This window comes from Carassius carassius, chromosome 19 (genome assembly GCF_963082965.1).
Source record: "Carassius carassius chromosome 19, fCarCar2.1, whole genome shotgun sequence".
NCBI lineage: Eukaryota > Metazoa > Chordata > Actinopteri > Cypriniformes > Cyprinidae > Carassius > Carassius carassius.
Genome location: NC_081773.1, coordinates 17438127 through 17450594, shown reverse-complemented (window position 1 = coordinate 17450594; position 12468 = coordinate 17438127). Strand labels below are relative to the sequence as shown.

General features: G+C 39.3%; 1 protein-coding gene across 4 annotated transcripts in view; it reads left to right on the top strand.

The window, feature by feature from the left end:
- LOC132095226 (diacylglycerol kinase beta-like) overlaps positions 1–12468 on the top strand; it is a 130236-nt gene that overhangs the window by 13426 nt on the left and 104342 nt on the right. For 2 of the 4 annotated variants that reach the window (XM_059500049.1, XM_059500046.1), the window contains exon 1: positions 1202–1387. The exons of 1 other annotated variant lie outside the window; for it this stretch is intronic. The gene's annotated coding sequence lies outside the window, so the exon portion shown is untranslated. Of the gene's footprint in view, positions 1–1201; positions 1388–4479; positions 4644–12468 lie in introns of those variants that run through there. One more of the 4 variants, XM_059500048.1, reaches the window with a different exon arrangement.

The window sequence follows — 12468 nt, the reverse complement described above, 5'->3', positions numbered from 1 at the left end:
AGGAAGTCTGTCAAAGGATTCACCACTTTTTTTTTTCTTTTTCAGTAGTTACTGGCCTTTAGTTATGTTAGCCCCATAAAACAATGTTTTCCTCTTTGCTAGAGTGCGGGTGGTATAAGTGGGTGAGACAATCATTTTTTTTGGAGAGTCATTTTATTTTTGATTCATTTTCCTTGGTAAAGTAGGCTATGTAATTATAGTTGTGCAGTTGATCTTCTTGAATTACTATAAACTTTTAACTTGTAGCAGATAATACCAGCATGATGATATTTTGTTTTATTTGGCTCTGCAGAATGAGCAGAGTTATGTAGCATGTTATTTTCTTATAAAAATAGAAAAGAGCAACACAGCAGTCTACCCAGTGCTGTTTTGAAATAAAACTGTTTTGGAAATGTTTTCATTACCACTAGACTGTATCACAATATTAAACAGGATCCAAGCAAATGGGGTCCCCTGCAGTACTGCAGAGGGTCTACCAATAACAGTTTGATCTCAAATTCATTTTAGCTGAAAAAGGTATGATTAAAAAAATATATTTGTGTGTTTTTTGAAAAAAAAAAGTAATTTCAGCAGATATTAACCCAGTCTTCAGTGTCACTTCAGAAATCATTCTAATAAGTTAATTTGATTCTCGAGAAAAGAAACATTTTATTATTGTAGGTGTTCACAACACTCATGCTGATTTAATATTTTTGTTGAAACCATGAATATAGTAGAAGAAAATTATGCATTTCTTTCACAAAAAAACTAATAAAACAGTAGTGTATAGAACAAAGTAGAAAAAAATGTATTGTCAAAGTCAATAAAGGCTGTTTTAATGGCTTTTAAAGACATTTGTAAAGATGTTGTAAATAATACAAATGTCTTTTTTCATTATTTCTTTTCTTTTTCTTTTATATCCAAAAACAACATTATAACAAATGATTTAAGATTTTATTATTCTACATTATAGCACGTTTTATAAAAGCCTGGAGAGGGGCACTAACTGTGGTGATTAGAGTTGTTCACAAGGGGGAGGGCTGGCCCAATGAGAAGCATTTTGCCCTGTTGATGAGAGAGAGGGTGTGTGTGCAGAGCGACAGCAGAGCGCTCTGTAAACAGGCTGTCAGAAAAGAAAGTGCAGGGACATTTTCATCTGCTACAGCTGAAGGAGAGCGTTGAGGAAGAGAGAGAGAGAGAGAGAGAGAGAGAGAGAGAGAGAGAGAGAGCGAGAGCGAGAGAAGACTTAATTAATTCATGTAGGAGGGGAGAGATGTTTCTGCCGCTGACTGAGCTGGTTCCAGCACTGCCTGTAGCATTTTGCTTGTGAGCCCTGATCCATGCTGTGACCGTGACAGAACTCAGATCAGCCAGGATTTGACGGACACCATCACCTGAACAAGCAGAGGTAGAGTACGTTGTGTCCCTCTTTCTGTTCTCTGCTCGCTCACGTACCGCTAAGTGCTGTATGCCGAGTAAGTGACCCTTGTTTTCATCTAACGGTGTGTTCTCTCATGTCAACACTGCATATCAGGCACCAAAACATGCATGTTTATCTAGCTTTTGAACTTGTGAAGTTGCATTAATTGGTGCGCTTTTTCTTTACTTTGATTTTCAGTCTTCATCGTCTCAGAGAAGATTATTTTAGGTGTTTCCTGTGCTTTGTAGAGTTCACATGCAGGATGTTGCCTGCTCAGTACTTTGTTATGGTCTACATTGCCATAGTTAGTCTGTCATGTCAGAGCTGAGTGCAGATAGTGTTTATATTTCACACTCAGCTAAGAAATCAATGGCATGGGATGATGGATTCTGTTGATATGGGGGGGAGGGGGGGGTTGACCATTTGACTCGGTTTGTTTGGCATCTTCTGTGATGCCCTAAAGTGGTCCGCATTCTTTATTGTGAGGGAATGTAATCAATTTTTATGTGTGGGATGATTCATTCTCAAACCTGTGCTGTCTTGTGCTTGGGAGATGCTGGTAAATCTCCAATCGCCTCGCTTAATTACGGCTCATCATGTAATCACCAAAGGAATGGGCTCTTCATGTCTCAACAGGATCTGTGCAGGAACAGCGTGAGCTATGTGTGTGAGAGGGCTTTTTCACCATTGCTGCTTGAGGACACAATTCATAGAGGGCTGAATATTTGTTTGCACGTAATTAGCTCTCAATCATTAGAAAAAGACACAAAGATAACAAAAAGGACAAAAGATTGCTCGTGACACTCTACCCAAGGTCAAAAACGGTAGTCGGTCATGGAGCATCTTAAGTCCACAATAAAGGAGAGCCTGAATAAACACTCACTGATCATACTGTTGCCTTTGGCTTGTCTCTCATCTTTACCATGCCGCTCTTGGGTAGATGAATATGTGTCTGTCGGTTGGAGCACAGTGATTTATCAGTGTCCTCACTGGAAGCGCACTCTGAGCCACTCGGAGAGTCTGTGTTAGTGCGAAAGTTTTCAAAACAAATAGAAAGGAAGCATGTTGTTTTATCTTCTGTTGTCTATTGCACTCTCTATTTATTTTCTAACTGCTTGTTTTCTTAAAAAAAGGCCTCTATCACTAGCTTTCTCTATCCTTTTTGTATTCTATCTACTGATTTTCTTTTTATTTATTATAAAAAGACCCTCTAACACTGGCGATCCCTGTTTTTTTACTATTCTATCTGCTTGATTTATTTTTATTATATATATATTAAATACACCTTGCTATGTGTACTGTGTTAAGCTGGCCGAGACTTGTCATAGCACTTGCATATTATTGCTCTTTTGTTGGTTTTGATTGCTTCTGTTGTCCTCATTTATAATTCTCTTTAGATAAAAGTGTCTGCTAAATGTAGATGGAATTAAAAAAAAAATACAATATTGCTGTGGTTTTCTGTACCTTGTATTCAGTGTATTTCCTCATCCTGTTTCCACATTGTGATCAACTACTGTACTGTCATTCCAACAATAAGTAATAACAGTAATAAATGGGTAACACTTTAGTATAGGGACCAATTCTCACTATTAACTGCTTATTAGCATGCCTTTTATAAACATATTGGCTGTTTATTAGTGCTTATAAAGCACATATTCTGCATGATCATATTCTACATCTCTAATCCTACCCAATGCCTAAACTTAACTATGTTAATAACTATTAATGCAGCAAATTATAAGCTTATTGAGACAAAAGTCAGAGTTAATGGTTTGTTAATTCCGAGAACTGGACCTTAAAATAAAGTGTGCCCAATAAATGTAACAAATTTAGTGTGAACATAATTATATATTTTTCTATAAAACATTTTATAGATCATTTTTCATATTTTATTTTCATTTTAAGTTCTTCCTATTTTATGTAAGTTGTAATAATAATAATAATATGAAGAATTGAATAATATTAATTATACACAATATTAGATGCATAATATAAATAATATTTATTTGATATAATATTATTGCATTACATATCTTTTTTTTGTTTGGTTTTTCTGAATTCATAAATATAAAGTATTGTTTGAAATATATTTATTTTAGAAATCTATTTAATTTGATATTTTCTAAAAAGGCTAATTTAGCTCTTTTCCAACTTTGCTCCGCCACTTTGTTAGCGCTCTGTTGGTTGATGTTCAGTTACATTAACAGACATTCAGACTGGATTGAAGGGCAGTAGGTTTCCCTTTAGCTGGGAATCAGAGCAGGTCTTGCCTGGCTTTTCCATGTCATTGCATTGCAATTTTGAACCAAACCCTCCTGTTGCCATGACATCCAACCCCTCTGTAAATACTCAAAGGATTTTTTTAAGCATGTAGGCCCCAGGAGAAGAGAGAAAGAGAGAGAGAGAGAGAGAGAGAGAGAGAGAGAGAGAGAGAGAGAGAGAGGGGGAAAAATATTGCTCATGTTTTTTTTTCAGCTCAGAGAGTTACTAAAGGAATGGTAAAAGTTAAAAATGTATTCTTTAAATTTTATACTTTACGGCATCAAACCTGTTGTAGATATGTAATTGGATGTTGCATGATACCATTTAAAAAAATAATAATGTTATGTCTGCATGTGTATTTATACATCATTTAAACTTTTACAAAGAACTTTTGTGAAGTGTTTCATAAAGAAACTGTTTAGAATGATTCAACTGCAAAGAAGCTATTGTGCCCAATGGGGTATTTGTGTTTTGAGTTTGTTTTAAGCATGACCATTTAGCATTGCTTAATTTCAGCAGTCCTCTTTCCCTATGCTGTTTCACCATCCATTACATTGCTTTGGACCATTACGGATATTATGCTAAATCACATAGTTTAGTCACACACTTTACTAATGTAAAAGTGGGAAATGTAGCTGTATGTAATTACAGTCGTGAACATCATAAAGATCGCTTTGTGGTTGCTCGCACTTAGAGAGTCATCGAGTTTTGTTTGACGTCAGAAAAGAAAACTCTAAAAGGCATGTCATGTAAATGCATCAAATAGGTCTAACAGCCATGGAAGTGAGCACAATGTTGTCTTCAGAGATGCTGGTTAAATGCTCCTGTCTCCTGGACATGCTACTCTGATTCTGCTTCTGTGAAATCAATAGGAAAAAATTTATCTTTACCCAGACAGCAATACCCACACAGACCCAGAAGAAGATCCATACCTAAATGCCCTCAGTGCATCTATTAATCAGATGACGTTTCTGCTCAACTGGTATGTTTTAGTGTGTGTGAGATGTTTGACTGTTTCTTCTCTTGTTCCATTGTTCCTTCTGAGGCCATACATTTAAAACAAAATTGCACCATAGGTTTGTGGGGCCCTAAACGAGATTATGAAAATGGACTCTACTGGTGTGCATAGATATTCAAATGAGCGTTTTCTTTTTAAGGGTAAATGTACAGGGTAATTTTTTAGGGTAAAATGTATATGACTTTTAGGTAAAGTGCATACTTTAGGCCATGCAACTGTTCTATTGTTGTTATTGTAAACTAAAAATATAAAAATAGTTTTCAATTATGTATTTAAATATTTAAATTAAATTTAAATAGTACATAAACATAAGAAAGACTTGACCTTCCAGCTAACTGAAATGTAAGTTTGAATTTAAGTTGATGTACTAAAATTACTGAAACTGAAATAAAAAAGGAATTAGAGCTTAATATAAATATATTAAAAAAAGAATAATGAAATTGACAAAAGCACATAAAAACTGAAAATACCAAAAAAATTATAAATATATTATAGCAGTAAATACATAATCCTAAATAACAGATTTCCACCACCAGCTTTCACCAGGCTATCACTTTGACTAAGTTTTTTGTGACACATTCATTTAAATATAAATACTGTATTTACTTAATGAGCCACTGGTCACAGAAACGGATGTGTACGAATTAGATAAGATGTTCTTAAAATAGTTGTGGGTACACTTTGTATATTATGAATTTAAAATAATTTATTATAACAATGTAGAGAGAATTGAAGCATTTTGATTCCCTCAATTAATATGGATCTATAGGGCATCACAGGACTGATTATAAAATGACTGTTAAGTGTGTAGTATTACAAACCAGATTGTTTTAAAACAAAATGCATGTTTATGTTATTAATTAAACTTATTGCAAACTATCATAGGTTCATAATACATTTTCTGTTTTGTACTGCCCTTCAGCATGCTACACACAACAACAAAAAAGACTAAGTGTTGTAACTCTGCTTACACCTCCGGTTCTCTCACACACACAGTGTGAATATTGTAACCTGTTAGTATGGGGGTGAAATAAATATACACTGCTTGAAACAGAAAAACAACAACAACAAAAAAAGTTTTAGTAAGCAAAGATATTATTAAGTTGACCCTCCACAACCACGCATTAATAGACTTATGTTGCAATTTGTCTCTCTCTCTTTTTTTGTTTTTTTCTTACTTTTGACTGAGGGTGTCATGAGATAGGCCAGTTTCTGTCAGTGAAATGGGTCTATCAGGTCTCCTCCAGCCTCTTCCTTACAGTTTGATAATGTGACATCTTTAGCTGCCATTCTCATCCACTTTGTCAGAGCTCTTTCTGTTGGCTGCACAGCAGACCGCAGAGACTATCTTTGGAGAAGTTGAGACAGAAATATTACACAATACCTTATCATACTTCAAACTGTGACAAGAAGCTGAACGTGTGTTAACGAAACTGCCTGATCATCGGTGACGGGTGCACATGGTAGCGCTGCTGTTGGCTCTGACTGGACTGTGACCCCTGTGACCCAGCCATACCGTTTAATTCTCTTATGTTTATGAAAGTTGGGATTTTGGTATATCTGTGCCCCTCACTGACCTCCCATTCCCAGCCTGCCACTTTCCACAGGTTCTTCATTCATCACAGCTGCTGTCTCTTACTCCTGCATATCAGCTCTCTGTGTGAGCCTGTCTGCTGTCCCGCTAAAGGCGGGAGATATTACTGCAATGGACTGGGCTGGACAGCAGTGCACCTCTCCGTCTCTCTTTATCCCTTTCAGAATTAGTGTCCTAATTTGGTTGTGTTCTTCCACACCGTGTTTCAGGAGACTAGTGCATAATCAGATGATGAATACAAAATCTTCTGATTGAATTGTAGGCAATAAATTATTTTAAAATGTTTTTTTTTTAATATATCTCTATTATCATAACAGTCTGAGTGATTCTGATTCATGAACAGTAAACTTTGAAGTGTCAGCTTTGTGAACAAATGTTGATTATGTATCTAGTCAGAAAGAAAAATGAGCAGAAACCTTTTTATTTTGGCTATGTCATTTCTGTCTCCATGCCAAAATGGAGGGTGACTGGTAAGGGGTTAAATGTTGCATTTATTTATTATTTCCTCTGTGCACTTGTGTTAATAGTAATACCTGAAAAACCTGCAGTACTTAGATTTAGATATTGTGTCAAATACTCAGGCTGTGAAAATGGCCAGATCTAGATACTTTTATGTATTGAGAATAATCATCAAAATCCAAACAATCTGAACAATTGATTAATTCTTAAATTCTAGATTGGAGGTGCCCGGAGATATGCCTATGGGTTAGTGTGAAAGCCTTTTAGATTTTTTTGTTGGCCGTATATCAGACATCCGAAAGAATATACAACAGTGTCTATATATGCTTACAGAAATACCTGTAACTCAGTGGTTCCCAAACTTTTCCATTCCACGACCCACCTAGACAAGTGTAATATATTTCACGACCCACCAAAATATTAAAAAAAAAAAAAAAACAACGAGTGAAATTACTTTAAACCTAATCTTACTTAAAATTTTTATGACAGAAATTAAGTATTTAAGAAAAATAACCATTTTATTTTAGAGTACAACTGAAAATTTCACTACAAATTTACAAGTTTTAATTTTTGTTTACTGGCGTTAAAATATGTAGTGTCCATAAAAACGTGAAGCAGGCTCACTCCAGTGAAGTGTGATCTGCGCTGCTGTGTTTTGTTGCATTCATGATCCTTCCGTGTGTGTCGGCGAGAACGGAGCACAATCCAACACTTTTTTAGAAAAGCATAAGAAGCAAAGCAGAACTATCTAAAACAGTTTGGAGATTAAAATAATTGTGAAATAGGTAAAAAAAGACCGATTGAACCTTTTAATGACATTGCTCTGAGACCTTCAAAACACGCAACGCACACGGACTTAATTGCAATTTGAAAATCACACTAAGGATATTGCAGTTCATTATTAATGTTGGTGGGCTATATCGTTGTGATGAGTGGGTTCCCAGTTCCCGCCTCCTTCTTCCTGTGATTGTGAAGATTTTAATGTTTTACACTGGTGCCGAAGCCAGGGAGGAAGGAGGGGCGCGCTGCCGAAGATCCTTCGCCGCTGGGGTGAATCCGCAGTGCCATCGAGCAGGGCGAAGGAGTCTGCCGCCGAGGGTGCTCGATGTGGTGGGCTGGAGTGAGTTGCCGGGGGGGGGGGGGGCGAACTCACTCCAGCCCACCGCCTCGATGACTCCTTCGTGGAAAGAGGTGGGAACCGGCGGACAATCAAACAAAGTTTTAATAACCAAATAAACACAAAACAGCGCGACAGCCCCTCTCGGATGACTGCCGTGCACAAATAAAAAACAAACACAAAATAAAACCCAGGCCTGGTCCTCTCTCGTCCTTCACTGTCATCGCTCCTCTTTTGTATCTTTCCGATCTCCTCCGTGGTTCTTGAGACCGGTGAGTGTTGCTCATTTCCCAATCACTCCACCGGCCTAGCTCTGTTCCCATGGCACTAGGCCCCGCCCCACTCGTCACATTCGTGCAGCCCTAGACTGAACTGTGTTAGTGTCTGTGTGTCATTGAAACGCAAAATTAGCTGCAGCCAAGTGACTTTGTGCGACCCACCTTGTTCCATTCCGTGACCCACGAGTGGGTCGCGACCCACAGTTTGAAAACCCCTGCTGTAACTCATGCTGTGTTGTCTGATTTTGAGGCTATTTCTTTATCCATGCTTTTAGACATTGTACTCAAGCTTAAGTCAACATTCTCTCCTCAGGATATTGTTCCAACAAAGCTACTAAAGCAAGTTATTGAGTCGATTGATCCATTTGTATTATCAATAATTAATAAGAGTTTACTTTCAGAAATTGTTCAAACTTTTTATAAACATGCCATAGTGCAGCCTTTATTGAAGAAATAAAACCTTGATTGTGTACACCTTGAGTGTGTAGTGCAACTATTTTTAGCAAAGATTTTGGAAAAAAGTTGTTAAGTTTTTAATAAACTTGAGTCCTTCTTTATTGAATTATTAAGAGTTTTAATGACTTTTTTATGGCAACGGATTCTAGTCACATGACTCTATTTTTGCTTTTAGATCTTACAGTGGCATTTAATACAGTCAACCATTAGATTCTGATCTCACGTTTAGAAACTTGTGTAGGTATTTACAAGGAACATTGTGTAGGAAGTTTCTCTGTTCAGATGGGAGAATGTATGTTGACCTCAGTACCTTTATCTTGAGGTATCCCACAAGGATGTGTTTTAGCGCCAGACTTTTTTTCACTGTATATGCTCCCGTTAGGTCAGATTTTGAGTAAATATGGTGTGTTATTTCACTGTTATGCAGAAGACACCCAGTTGTATCTATCTGAAGTCAACTGCCTCTATCGCTGTAGAAAGAATGGTGGAATGTTTTGGCGAGATTAAGGTGCGGATGTCTGCGAACTTGCTATGTTTAAATTAATCAAAAACTGAATTGGTTTTATTTGGCCCTTCTGAGTCTGTTGACACATCCAAAATTGATTTGGGCATACTATCCCCTTAACAGACATATCAAGTAAAACACATAGGTATAGTTTGTGATGGTGCACTGAAATTTGTTAAATAAATTAAGTTGTCAAAATTAGTGTTTTTCAATTTAGACTAATCTCTAAAATTTAGCATTTTTTTTTATCTCAGAAGGACCTGGAAAAGGATATCCATGTATTTATTTTCCCAAGATTAGACTATTGTAACTCACCGTACTATGGGGTTTAATACAAAAGTTTGGACAGACTACAGCTCGTCCACTAGACTTTTGACAGGTATTCGAAAAAATTTGCATATCACTCCAGTATTAAGAGGGATACACCGGCTGCCGGATGCCAAAAATAAGGTTAGGATTTGTTTGGGTTAGTCCGTAGAAGCAGTTTAGTTTAAACACAAATTCAAAGGGAGGTCTTTAGTATGATGTGAAACAAATGTGCGTGTGTGTGTTTGTGTGAAACAAGCACAGCTGCAGACAGTTTCTCACTGGCGCATTGATCATGAGTGACTCGTGATCTTCACTACATAGCAAAACACAGTTGGCTGACTAGCTAGCTAGCCATGTGGAACTAGCTAGCTAACACCAGATTTAACCAGTTTCCACTGTGTATATGAAAAAAGGAATACAACTGTTGTTGTTTCCATAATTATTAGATGTCCATCTATGTTCTTAGATGCAGTACCACCTAAGAACATCTCTTAATGTAATGTTGTTTAGAAATGGCCTCGTGGAAAAGCATGTCAAAGTTAAAGTGTCAAGTGTGGACTGAGAGGCTTGCAGATCTGGATAATTTCACATAATATTGCAGCTGTACTTTGCTTTGAGTTAAACTATTACTTACATTTTTGTTCATAAGGTCTAACTAAAATTCTACTAATGTGAAATTTAAATTCGACTGCTTTTGGACACTGTGTGAGTGTATTTTGCATATGGTTACTGTGTATTTATGATTTAGAGTTATTTACGACGACGATGAATTAAAACACAAAGTCGCGTAACATCTCAGGTTACGAATGTAACCATGGTTCCCTTAGAGGGAACGAGACACTGCGTCCTCTGAGGGGACACTATGGGGAACACCTCGTCGTGACCCGTGTCTGTAGCATACTTTGAAAAATGCCAACGTTTTGGCCGGCGACAGCTTCCGACGTCACTACCAGCGCGACTATAAATACGCGCCCGTAGGACCCGTCACTTATCTTCTTCGTGAAGCTTGCGTCCGAAGCATGGCAGGGAGCTAGAGGACGCAGTGTCTTGTTCCCTCTCAGGGAACCATGGTTACATTCGTAACCTGAGACGTTCCCTGTCAAGGGAACTTCGAACTGCGTCCTCTGAGGAGACACTATGGGGAAAAGTATACCCACGCCGACCATGCTGAGGGGAGTGCAGGCCAAAATCATGGCAAACACTAAGTAAAAACTCTACCATTTCACCGGGAGTCGCCCCTGGGACGGTTCGACGGCTGTCTATGACGTTATCCCTTATGGCCAAAGGCCTAAGCTACATACCCAACTTACCTGTAGGGCCTTGGCCCGGGGTAAAGCTGAAGGCTTGGAATCACAAAAGATTCTTTTAAAGGGATACGGCTAAGAACCTAGCACTTTCTTCTACCAAGTCTTGCCTGTCACACAGGGGCTACTGCTAGCTTTCGCAAAAAAAAAAACTTGCCAAAAGAGCTGTCCCAACAGTACTGTAGTAGCAATGCCCTGTTCTAGATAGGTATCAGAGGATACCTGGGTGGAGTGGCGCCCAAGATGAACGGGGCTTTAACCGACTCAAAAAAGGGCACGAAGCAGCCGCGCGAAGCCCTCACCATATAGGATTTTAGAAAGAATGCAGAGTACTAGCGTGCGAACTTACCACAGTGTGGATTTCAGAAAGTGTGCAAAGACTTCACGTGCACACTTACCATAACATGGATTTACAAATACTGTTCTAAGGAGGGGCTCTCGTGGCACTCTGAGAGAGCAGCTCGTAGATGGAATGGCCCGGGAGCAGAGCAATTGGAGGAAGGAATGTACAGATGAAGCCTCGGCCACGTCTGTACCATGGCGTCCAGCCCTAATGGAGCTGGATGAGTCAGAGGAAGCCAGAGGGGATAGTGCGATGCTCTCTCGAGCCGCAAAACCGATCCACCCAAGTCTGGCCAACCTCTCCAACTCAACTTCAACACCTTGGTGCGAAGGCACCATTCCCCGAGCCTCAGCCCCTGCCTCAGCAGGATGTCTGCTCTCACAGTGCATCTTAAAAACAGTATGTAGTACTGGAGCGCTCTGTTGAAAAACCCGAGAATTCAGTCTCCTATGAGAGGAGGGTTCCGAGCTCAGAGTAGCACGCTCATAGGCGACCCTTTTCCGCTGCTAAACTACCACTATATGTGGGAGTTCACCTACAGAGAGGCCTAGAGAGGCCTACTACCTGTTACCAGATAACCACCTTAAGTGGAAACTGAAAGTAATCTGGAACTCAACTCCAGGGAGGCCTGGTGAGGCCTACTACCTGACAACCACAAAACATGGGAGCTCACTTACAGAGAGGCCTGGAGGGGCCTACTACCTGAAAAACCATGCTATTTAGTGGAAACGCACAGTATGTGGGAGCTAAACCTCCAGGGAGGCCTGGTGAGGCCTACTACCTGACAACCACAGTATGTGGGAGCTCAGCTTCAGAAAGGCCTGGTGAAGCCTACTACCTGATTTTCCTTTGGAAAAGGGGACCGCTGCTAAACTACCACTATATGTGGGAGTTTACCTACAGAGAGGCCTAGAGAGGCCTACTACCTGTTACCAGATAACCACCTTAAGTGGAAACTGAAAGTAATCTGGAACTCAACTCCAGGGAGGCCTGGTGAGGCCTACTACCTGACAACCACAAAACATGGGAGCTCACTTACAGAGAGGCCTGGAGGGGCCTACTACCTGAAAAACCATGCTTTTAGTGGAAACGCACAGTATGTGGGAGCTAAACCTCCAGGGAGGCCTGGTGAGGCCTACTACCTGACAACCACAGTATGTGGGAGCTCAGCTTCAGAAAGGCCTGGTGAAGCCTACTGCCTGATTTTCCTTTGGAAAAGGGGACCGCTGCTAAACTACCACTATATGTGGGAGTTCACCTACAGAGAGGCCTAGAGAGGCCTACTACCTGTTACCAGATAACCACCTTAAGTGGAAACTGAAAGTAATTTGGAACTCAACTCCAGGGAGGCCTGGTGAGGCCTACTAGCTGATAACCACAGTACGTCCACACAACCCCTCATGTTGAGGGAAGCGATGCTTGAG